Source organism: Oncorhynchus mykiss, chromosome 4 (genome assembly GCF_013265735.2).
Source record: "Oncorhynchus mykiss isolate Arlee chromosome 4, USDA_OmykA_1.1, whole genome shotgun sequence".
Classification (NCBI taxonomy): Eukaryota; Metazoa; Chordata; class Actinopteri; order Salmoniformes; family Salmonidae; genus Oncorhynchus; species Oncorhynchus mykiss.
In genome coordinates, this window is record NC_048568.1 from 9,345,383 (window position 1) to 9,357,682 (window position 12,300).

The 12,300-nt window shown below is 44.6% G+C and overlaps 1 pseudogene; it reads right to left on the minus strand.

The window, feature by feature from the left end:
* Window positions 1–1,140: 1,140 nt before the first annotated feature.
* Window positions 1,141–8,449, minus strand: LOC118964408 (annotated as a pseudogene).
* Between the last annotated feature and the right edge of the window lie 3,851 nt (window positions 8,450–12,300).

Here is a 12,300-nt window from a genome sequence, read left to right on the forward strand (position 1 = left end):
TCTATTGTTCATATTACGCATATGACAACTTTTGCGATCCATTTTAGTTTGAAAGGAAATGTCTGACAGTGCATTTTGTTTTGTATGGGTAGCTGCATTACATGTGAAAGGCCAGTAAATCACCCACTAACTGAAGACATTTGTTTCACATTTGTTTCTTTTTGTTATGTTACATCAGGAATGCATCACATTTTTTCTATTTATTATCAATAAAAAGAAAATAACCATATTTTTTTTGCACGTGACTAAAGACTATTTGCATTAAATGTATATCATTGCATGCTTTGGTTAGAAATGTTTTACTCTCTGTAGGTCCCAGAACTTTTCTTTGTACCCACTGACTATTTACCTCTACCAAAACACTTGACTGATTATTGGCATATCTGGAATGTTATGATGTACACTGTTATCGAGGCTGTCAAATTATTGTGTAGCTGGGCACTGCTCTGCCTGTCACCATACTGTACACAAAGTGGTTCTGAGTGAATGACACAGGGAAAAGTAAGGGCATACAAGGGTTTGAGTCTTATGCTATAGTCCAGGGTTTCCCAAACTCAGTCCTTTTGCCCTAGCACTACACAGTTGATTCTATTAATCAACTCATCAAGCTTTGATTATTTGAATCACGACCGAGTTTGCGAAACCCTGCTCTAGTCTACAGAAACAGTGCAGGTAGAATGAACAGGGTTTGTCATCACGTTCTAGGTTTGTATTGACATTGTACATTTCTACAGTATGTGACGCCATAAATGGAGTTACTGAAGGTTAATCATGATGACGTGGATTTAAGTGGATTTTTTGTCGACACCCAACACTTGAATTTGCTGTCTTTGTATATGCTAACAATAACTGCTACAGTATATACCCATCTGTTTATTCCTGATTTAAGTGGATAATTCTGGTAATTACTATGGGCACTCCTGCAAAGCATTCGATAGTCTTACACGGCAGTGGCTATGTTCGTGAGAATCAAATATGTGATTCATTATGACTAACTGATCTACGAATAATGAGTTGTTTATTTTATGATGCGAGGTCATTTGTTTATCAGTCAGCAGTCACCTGCAATGTCAAACAAGCCCAGTGAAAATTTGACATGTTTGGTTTCGCTCCTTTAGTAAGTGTAAAGAAGGACCACTATTCAAACAGCATTTTGTTTATTAAAAATGAAAGTAGTGTAAATTGTCAGTCCAATGATAAATGTTCATTTTCTCACAACCTGTTACCAAAAGCAGAACACTGTATTGACAATCGTCAACCCTGTCGGACAGCACACACAATAATATGCACTGATTAGTGTCTCTTAATGCCGTGTTCAAAACAACTGGGAACTCAGAAATCTCCGACTTCAGTGTGTTCAAGACAACCGGGAACTCTGAAAAAAAACAAGCTCTGACTGGGAGAAATCTTTTAAGTCATCCAACTCGGACTTCCAAGTTGGGAACTCTGGCACCTTTCTAGAGCTCTGACTTTCCGAGCCGAAGATCACTGACGTCATGATTTGACCAATTTTTTTCAGAGTTCCCAGATGTCTTGAAAGCACCATAAGTGTATTCAGTTAGTGCCATTACAACAAAAAAATATCAAAATGTTAATAAAATGGAGACAATGTTTAAATAGTGGTTAGCCATTGTGGCCTTGATGGGAACAGCATTCAAAACAAAGGTAAAAGTCAACTTCAGTTACATGCAGCATCCTTTTCAACTCCCTTTATAACAGGATGACATAGCATCTCAGAATCCTTTTTGAATGCTAAAAAATGCATCCTTCCTCCCATCCTTGAAGTAATCACACATATAATGTGATAGGATAGATTAAAGCAAATATCCCAATATATTACTTTTTACCTATTAAATAACGCTAGATCAGTGATAAGGATGTAAGTAAATGAACAGGGCAGTTATATATTTTCACTGTGGCAGTGTCAAATGGGCACAATGAGATATTTTGAAATTTGCACCAGGATATGACATCATCAATACACCACTTGAGCACCAATGACCATGTTGATCCTCTTTCATCCCCAAAGGGAAAGGCAGAGGAAGACTAAAGACGAGGCTGGTTGTTTTTCTGCTGGTTGTTTGACATACAGTACCAATTGCTATCTCAACTCTTCTTTTCCATTGAGCGTCATGCAGAGAAGAGAGAAAAAAGTGATCGCTAATTGGCACCAGAGGGGTCAAATGCATTTGTAACCAAGTGGGAATTTACCATATACAACTGAGAAAAATCTATTTGAAAGGCCCTCCAACTGGTAATTACTAGTGGGAAACTCATACATCATCCTGAGCTCCCACTTCTCCCACATGCTGACCTCACCTACTTAGGAAATGACCTGGATAACAGCATTTTTCTGCAATTAAATGCAACAAATCATTATTTATAAAAAGCAATCTATTAATATGTTTTTTTAACACTAATTTGTTTACCAGCATGATAGCTTTTAGTTTATGGTTTAGGTAGCTTGTTGGCCATTAGCCAAATGATCTTTTCAAAGCACGTGAATGCATCCAACTGGTATTTACGACTTCACAACTGGTAAATTCCCACCTCCCACTTGGTTACGAAGCAGCATTATACAGTAGTGTGTTGTCACCGCTGTAGTTAATATGTGCCATCCAGGGCCGTCCTATCACAGAGTTGAGGTTGTGGCATTTGGGCCAGCTGGGTTTAGTATTGCTGATCTGAGTGGAGGCGGGTTCTCCATGAATCAGCGGAAGTTCAGTTGAGGCCACACCTGCCTCAGAGCTTATTACCTCCTAGACTTAATACTGCAGCACACCCAACCTCCCTATTCCCGACCAACTACCACAGTGAACACATGCTTCAATTTCTGCCTCAGCTTCTTTTAAAAACGACGGAGCAGCAGCCTGCAGAGCAACTCAAAAACGTAGCCATAGCTTGAGTGCTCCCTGGTGGACAATCACAGAATTTGACACATTATACATTGCAGTGCAATGAGAGGCCTGCCTTTTGAAGGTGGGGAATGATCATTGTGGCTGCAACTACTGTATGCAGATAACCAAGAACATTCTAGACAAGAAAAATAATGAAGTTGGGACACCGGTCATGGAAGGGGAGAGTGTCTGACCTGATGACTGTATGAGGTGGTCATGCCTGCCGATCTTGGCAATGGTAGAAGCTCTTCACAAATTTTCAAAATGTTTGTTCTCGCCACTGTGCCTGGTGGCATTCCAGGAGCTTCCTCAAGGTCAGTCTTGGCTTTGCTGTCCCCTTTCTCTCCTGAGCCTTCTTATATTTTTTAGCGGTTTAGGATTCCTCTTAGCCTTTCGAGCCTCAGAAGTTACTCCTTTTCGGGCTGCCTTACCAACACCGCAGTACATGGAGGCATCTGGCAAAAGAGACAACAATGGGTTAGACTACATAAGATGTCATACTGCCACTTTTCCACTATCAGAACCAGGAAAAACTAGACCTAAGGATAGCCAAGCATGGTGGTTCAAGGAAGTAAACGTGTATTCTTAAACTTAATTGGATATTTTTCCGCATTGTGCCAATGCTGCAAATACTGATAATAAGTGGGGACATCTTAATTTCACACAACTGAAAGAAAGTAATACTCAAGAAAATAAAAGGTGTTACCGTGTAGCTTTACTTACAGTGAGGACAAAAGGCTCCAACAACAAAGCTCTTCACTTCCAGTAGCTCTCTATTCTCTGCCGAATCTTTCCTGGCCTGGAATGTTGAGAAGTGTATTGCTAGCCACCAGTCCTTTCTGTAACCCATCTCCTCTGCAAAAATCTTCAGCCATTGTTTTCTAAAGGAAAATATAAATCCGTGGAATTGGCACAAATGAAGCATGACATAAGGACTTGCCAATTTGCCATGAGAAGAGACAAGCAATGTATGCCGAATTTAATTTCTTCAAAGGGAGTGCATTTTCAATGTCCTCCTTTTGAGAGAGAGTAGTGTGGATTCATGCAGCCATCCTTACTTCATCCTCAGTCTCTTGATGATGTTCAACAAATGGTTCCAGACATCCAAGTTGCTCCTCCAACTGGAGTAGTCCAGGAGATCCAGAACCACACCTAGAGCCTTCTGAAGATCACCCTCATTCTCTGGGGGAAAAAACTCATCCTTTACTATGAACACCTTCATAGGACCAACATCAATGTGAAGAACACATCCACCAAACACATTCATCTGAATGTGTAAAAAAGCCCCCGAGGACAGAAACACACACGAAAACATTGAAAAATGACTAAAACATCAAGATAGACTTTAAAATGACTAGTTTCCCCTCATTTTACACCCCATTGTCCCTTTAAGACACTCAAAATCAATATATTGTTATTATTATTCTATATTCACATACCCGACTGTACCAGAAGAGAACAGTATTCCGGCATCAACTCATGACTTGGGACCAATGTATGCAGGATCTAAGGCAAATGTAATCGAAAACATGGACTCATTAAACAGTACAGTACCAGTAGGCTATTGAGGGGCAGAGTACAGGACTAACTGTAGCCTAGAGATGTCACCTTACTGTGATTGTTTTAAAATGAAATGGTCAAAAAGAAACAAATTGCTTCATAGCAAAGAACCATTTCTAAAGCAAGAATTTTGCTAGTACTGTCTGGGAGAGGTCTTTGTGGGGAGGGGAAATCCGAAAACTAGCTGTTATTGGCAGAGACGTTTGGAACTCTTTCTTATTGGTCTATTAACAAATTGACCACCTGGTGATGTCACCAGGCAGACCAAAACTCCACCCCACCAAAAACAGGCGGACATTTCAGGCGTCTCTTCAACCAACTCATACACCAAAAGGACATTATACATTTTCACAGTATTATTCAAACCTGTGGAAATGTATATAAAACACAGGAAAATATTTTACTGCACTGGGCCTTTAATAATGATAATAGTGCCCAACATTTCAGCTAGATTCCCCTGTTAAGAACAGCAATGGCCTCAGTACTACCTTCAGCACTTTGAGAAGTTTCTTCAGTGGGTGGTTCTGTTTCTTCATGTACCGGTATAGGTAGACATGGGCATTGGGGTTGGGTGGGAAACTGTCGTCATAGGCATAGTCATTTAGAACCTTCACAGCTCCCTCGTGATCGTTGTAGAATTCCAGCATCTGCCATTGGCACGCGCAAGTCAAAACATTAGATCATCATAGGTAGTCTGATAAGGGAAAGTAGTTCAATGATGGAAAAGTAAAACAATGATGGAAAAAGGGGATGCCAGGGGCCATGTTAAGTAGGGCAAATTGTAGTAAATCGTTTTGAAACTGAAAAATGAAAACAAGTATTTTTACTGGACAAATTCAGGTAATATATTACCGTTTGGTTTGGAAATTGTTCTTGTTTCATGCCTACTGAACACGAAGCAGTACTTACATCAATGTAACTCAGAACAAAAGGATGCCAGACGCCAGGAAGCTTCATGATCTCCTTCAGGTTCACAGAAGATTGTCGGAAGTAGCTATGCATTTCTTGGTTGACAGCTGCATCATACTCATCTAAAATATGTTAAAGTCCATGTTAAGCCAAAGCACAACCACAGGTTATGGTTACATTTTATTTGGCCATGCTTTTTGAAATGTATTGGAATTGTCCCTAAAGACGCAGTTACATTATCTGGCCAGTAGATGGTAACCTAAGGATTTCCACTATCCCAATGTCATTGAAACCAATGAAAAATGGATACTTGGGGGTTGCCAGGTGTCCTCTTACCTGTGCTGGATGCAGTGGCTTTCTTGTCACACCAGATTAAGTAATCCAGGACCAGGCCACTATAGGCCCGGATCAAATCAAATCAAATTTTATTTGTCACATACACATGGTTAGCAGATGTTAATGCGAGTGTAGCGAAATGCTTGTGCTTCTAGTTCCGACAATGCAGTAATAACCAACAAGTAATCTAACTAACAATTCCAAAACTACTGTCTTATACACAGTGTAAGGGGATAAAGAATATGTACATAAGGATATATGAATGAGTGATGGTACAGAGTAGCATAGGCAAGATACAGTAGATGGTATCGAGTACAGTATATACATATGAGATGAGTATGTAAACAAAGTGGCATAGTTAAAGTGGCTAGTGATACATGTATTACATGAGGATACAGTCGATGATATAGAGTACAGTATATACGTATGCATATGAGATGAATAATGTAGGGTAAGTAACATTATATAAGGTAGCATTGTTTAAAGTGGCTAGTGATATACAGTATTTACATCATTTCCCATCAATTCCCATTATTAAAGTGGCTGGAGTTGAGTCAGTGTCAGTGTGTTGGCAGCAGCCACTCAATGTTAGTGGTGGCTGTTTAACAGTCTGATGGCCTTGAGATAGAAGCTGTTTTTCAGTCTCTCGGTCCCAGCTTTGATGCACCTGTACTGACCTCGCCTTCTGGATGATAGCGGGGTGAACAGGCAGTGGCTCGGGTGGTTGATGTCCTTGATGATCTTTATGGCCTTCCTGTAACATCGGGTGGTGTAGGTGTCCTGGAGGGCAGGTAGTTTGCCCCCGGTGATGCGTTGTGCAGACCTCACTACCCTCTGGAGAGCCTTACGGTTGAGGGCGGAGCAGTTGCCGTACCAGGCGGTGATACAGCCCGCCAGGATGCTCTCGATTGTGCATCTGTAGAAGTTTGTGAGTGCTTTTGGTGACAAGCCAAATTTCTTCAGCCTCCTGAGGTTGAAGAGGCCTGCTGCGCCTTCTTCGCGATGCTGTCTGTGTGGGTGGACCAATTCAGTTTGTCTGTGATGTGTATGCCGAGGAACTTAAAACTTGCTACCCTCTCCACTACTGTTCCATCGATGTGGATAGGGGGGTGTTCCCTCTGCTGTTTCCTGAAGTCCACAATCATCTCCTTAGTTTTGTTGACGTTGAGTGTGAGGTTATTTTCCTGACACCATACTCCGAGGGCCCTCACCTCCTCCCTGTAGGCTGTCTCGTCGTTGTTGGTAATCAAGCCTACCACTGTTGTGTCGTCCGCAAACTTGATGATTGAGTTGGAGGCGTGCGTGGCCACGCAGTCGTGGGTGAACAGGGAGTACAGGAGAGGGCTCAGAACGCACCCTTGTGGGGCCCCAGTGTTGAGGATCAGCGGGGAGGAGATGATGTTGCCTACCCTCACCACCTGGGGGCGGCCCGTCAGGAAGTCCAGTACCCAGTTGCACAGGGCGGGGTCGAGACCCAGGGTCTCGAGCTTGATGACGAGCTTGGAGGGTACTATGGTGTTGAATGCCGAGCTGTAGTCAATGAACAGCATTCTCACATAGGTATTCCTCTTGTCCAGATGGGTTAGGGCAGTGTGCAGTGTGGTTGAGATTGCATCGTCTGTGGACCTATTTGGGCGGTAAGCAAATTGGAGTGGGTCTAGGGTGTCAGGTAGGGTGGAGGTGATATGGTCCTTGACTAGTCTCTCAAAGCACTTCATGATGACGGAAGTGAGTGCTACGGGGCGGTAGTCGTTTAGCTCAGTTACCTTATCTTTCTTGGGAACAGGAACAATGGTGGCCCTCTTGAAGCATGTGGGAACAGCAGACTGGTATAGGGATTGATTGAATATGTTCGTAAACACACCGGCCAGCTGGTCTGCGCATGCTCTGAGGGCGCGGCTGGGGATGCCGTCTGGGCCTGCAGCCTTGCGAGGGTTAACACGTTTAAATGTCTTACTCACCTCGGCTGCAGTGAAGGAGAGACCGCATGTTTTCGTTGCCTAATCCTCTGGGACTGACCGGCTGACTGCTTGCCATACCTCCAGCTCTCAGCGATGGACAGCTGAATCTTGGCATCCTCAAACTGCCCATTGACCAGGAGATGGAACGAGTGCTCCAGACAGACCTTCAGGACAAACCAATTCTTAAATGCACATTGGCATACACTTCCATTGCAAACACATTGTTTACACATTCCATCTATTTGTTTGTTTTTGAAGGTGTCATAATTGCTTCATAACAAAAGTATGGACATGTTGACTGTCCTATATTAACTTATTTTTTCACCTATTGACTTAGGGTCCTTTAGTTGGGCTGATAGTGTAGAGATCAAGAGGTCAATTATGGAACCTACCTTCAGGTAATGCTTTACTCCTGAGTGTTTCACTCGCTCATAGAAACTGTTGTAGTCTTCCAGCGTCGAGTCGGGATGGTGGTGTAGTATCTCTGTGCCTATCCTCCAAACGATCTGAAAGACAAAGTTTGAAGAAATCAAACTTAGCATTTATACAGTACTTCTCAGCTACCCTTTGTGAGAGTTTCAGTCAGTGCAACGATTGACCTACCTCAGCGTAGAGTTGTGGCATGTTTGCGGTGGTATCCTCCAGTGTCTGTGAGTAACTGGCCATGTACTCTGCGGCATCCTGCCATCTATGGTGCAGCAAGACCTCCCTGATGTGCTGGAGGCAGTTCCTTGTGGTCTTGTGAAAGCCAGTCTCACGGGGTGTCTCTAATGAAACAACAGACATTGCCACTGGTTAATAAGAGCATCTTATGTATAGATGAAAATGATAAAAATCGGGCATTAACATACACTACATGACCAAAGGTATGTGGACAGCTGCTCGTCCAACATCTCATTCCAAAATCACAGGCATTAATATGGAGCTGTAACTCCCCTTTGCTAAACATAACAGCCTCCACTCTTCAGGGAAGGCTTTCCACTTAATGTTGGAACATTGCTGCGGGGACTTGCTTCCATTCAGCCACAAGAGCATTCGTGAGGTCGGGCACTGATGTTGGGCGATTAGGCCTGGCTGGCAGTCAGCGTTCCAATTCATCCCAATGGGGTTGAGGTCTGGGCTCTGTGCTAGCCAGTCAAGTTAGTCCACATCGATCTCAACAAACCATTTCTGTATGGACTTTGTGCACAGGGGAATTGACATGCTGAAACAGGAAAGAGCCTTTCTCCAAAACTGTTGCCACAAAGTTGCAAGCACAGAATCGTCTAGAATGTCATTGTATGCTGTAGCGCTAAGATCCCTTCACTGGAACTACAGGGCCTACCCCAAAGCATGAAAAACAGCCCAAGACCATTATTCCTACACTTTACAGTTGGCACTATGCATTCGGGCAGGTAGTGTTCTCCTGGCATTCGCCAAACCCAGATTCATTTGTCGGACTGCTAGATGGTTAAAGCGTGATTCATCACTCCAGATAAATGTTTTCCACTGCTCCAGAGTTCAATGACAGCGAGCTTTACACTACTCCAGCCGACGCTCCCGAAGAACAGTTCTTGTGCTGAAGTTGCTTTCAGAGGCCGTTTGGATCTCAGTAGTGAGTGTTGCAACTGAGGATTATTTCTACGAGCTATGCGACTCAGCACTCGGCAGTTGTCTGTGTGCGTATGGGCTACCACTTCACAGCTGAGCTGTTGTTGCTCTAAGATGTTTCCACTTCACAATAACTGCACTTACAGTTGGCAGCTCTAGCAGGGCAGAAACTTGACAAACTGACTTGTTGGAAAGGTGGCATCCTATGATGGTGCCACGTTGAAAGTCACTGAGCTCTTCAGTAAGACCATTCTTTTGCCAATGGGATTCTATGGAGATTGCATGGCTGTGTATTCGATGTTATACACCTGTGATGGTGTGGCTGAAATAGCCAAAATAGCCAAATCTTCCATTCCAACCGGCGCCGACAGAGATGGCCGCCTCGCTTCGCGTTCCTAGGAAACTATGCAGTTTTTTGTTTTTTTTAAGTGTTATTTCTTACATTAGTACCCCAGGTCATCTTAGGTTTCATTACATACAGTCGAGAAGAACTACTGAATATAAGATCAGCGTCAACTCACCATCAGTACGACCAAGAATATGTTTTTCGCGACGCGGATCCTGTGTTCTGCCTTACAAACAGGACAACGGAGTGGATCCCATGCAGCGACCCAAAGGAGGCTGCATTCATTGTAGCTGGGGATTTTAACAAGGCTAATCTGAAAACAAGACTCCCTAAATTTTATCAGCATATCGATTGCGCAACCAGGGGTGGAAAGACCTTGGATCATTGTTACTCTAACTTCCGCGACGCATATAAGGCCCTGCCCCGCCCCCCTTTCGGAAAAGCTGACCACGACTCCATTTTGTTGATCCCTGCCTACAGACAGAAACTAAAACAAGAGGCTCCCACGCTGAGGTCTGTCCAACGCTGGTCCGACCAAGCTGACTCCACACTCCAAGACTGCTTCCATCACGTGGACTGGGATATGTTTCGTATTGCGTCAGATAACAATATTGACGAATACGCTGATTCGGTGTGCGAGTTCATTAGAACGTGCGTTGAAGATGTTTTTCCCATAGCAACGATTAAAACATTCCCTAACCAGAAACCGTGGATTGATGGCAGCATTCGCGTGAAACTGAAAGCGCGAACCACTGCTTTTAATCAGGGCAAGGTGTCTGGTAACATGACCGAATACAAACAGTGCAGCTATTCCCTCCGCAAGGCTATCAAACAAGCTAAGCGTCAGTACAGAGACAAAGTAGAATCTAAATTCAACGGCTCAGACACAAGAGGCATGTGGCAGGGTCTACAGTCAATCACGGACTACAGGAAGAAATCCAGCCCAGTCACGGACCAGGATGTCTTGCTCCCAGGCAGACTAAATAACTTTTTTGCCCGCTTTGAGGACAATACAGTGCCACTGACACTGCCCGCAACTAAAACATGCGGACTCTCCTTCACTGCAGCCGACGTGAGGAAAACATTTAAACGTGTCAACCCTCGCAAGGCTGCAGGCCCAGACGGCATCCCCAGCCGCGCCCTCAGAGCATGCGCAGACCAGCTGGCTGGTGTGTTTACGGACATATTCAATCAATCCCTATCCCAGTCTGTTGTTCCCACATGCTTCAAGAGGGCCACCATTGTTCCTGTTCCCAAGAAAGCTAAGGTAACTGAGCTAAACGACTACCACCCCGTAGCACTCACTTCCGTCATCATGAAGTGCTTTGAGAGACTAGTCAAGGACCATATCACCTCCACCCTACCTGACACCCTAGACCCACTCCAATTTGCTTACCGCCCAAATAGGTCCACAGACGATGCAATCTCAACCACACTGCACACTGCCCTAACCCATCTGGACAAGAGGAATACCTATGTGAGAATGCTGTTCATCGACTACAGCTCGGCATTTAACACCATAGTGCCCTCCAAGCTCGTCATCAAGCTCAAGACCCTGGGTCTCGACCCCGCCCTGTGCAACTGGGTACTGGACTTCCTGACGGGCCGCCCCCAGGTGGTGAGGGTAGGCAACAACATCTCCACCCCGCTGATCCTCAACACTGGGGCCCCACAAGGGTGCGTTCTGAGCCCTCTCCTGTACTCCCTGTTCACCCACGACTGCGTGGCCACGCACGCCTCCAACTCAATCATCAAGTTTGCGGACGACACAACAGTGGTAGGCTTGATTACCAACAATGACGAGACGGCCTACAGGGAGGAGGTGAGGGCCCTCGGAGTGTGGTGTCAGGAGAATAACCTCACACTCAACGTCAACAAAACTAAGGAGATGATTGTGGACTTCAGGAAACAGCAGAGGGAACACCCCCCTATCCACATCGATGGAACAGTAGTGGAGAGGGTAGTAAGTTTTAAGTTCCTCGGCGTACACATCACAGACAAACTGAATTGGTCCACCCACACAGACAGCATCGTGAAGAAGGCGCAGCAGGCCTCTTCAACCTCAGGAGGCTGAAGAAATTTGGCTTGTCACCAAAAGCACTCACAAACTTCTACAGATGCACAATCGAGAGCATCCTGTCGGGCTGTATCACCGCCTGGTATGGCAACTGCTCCACCCACAACCGTAAGGCTCTCCAGAGGGTAGTGAGGTCTGCACAACGCATCACCGGGGGCAAACTACCTGCCCTCCAGGACATCTACACCACCCGATGTCACAGGAAGGCCATAAAGATCATCAAGGACAGCAACCACCCGAGCCACTGCCTGTTCACCCCGCTATCATCCAGAAGGCGAGGTCAGTACAGGTGCATCAAAGCTGGGACCGAGAGACTGAAAAACAGATTCTATCTCAAGGCCATCAGACTGTTAAACAGCCACCACTAACATTGAGTGGCTGCTGCCAACACACTGACTCAACTCCAGCCACTTTAATAATGGGAATTGATGGGAAATGATGTAAAATATATCACTAGGCCGTAATTGTAAATAAGAAACTATTTTTTTAACTGACTTGCCTATGTAACAGTATAACTTTAGACCGTCCCCTCGCCCATACCCGGGCGCGAACTAGGGACCTTCTGCACACATCAACAGTCACCCTCGAAGCATCGTTACCCATCGCTCCACAAAAGCCGCGGGG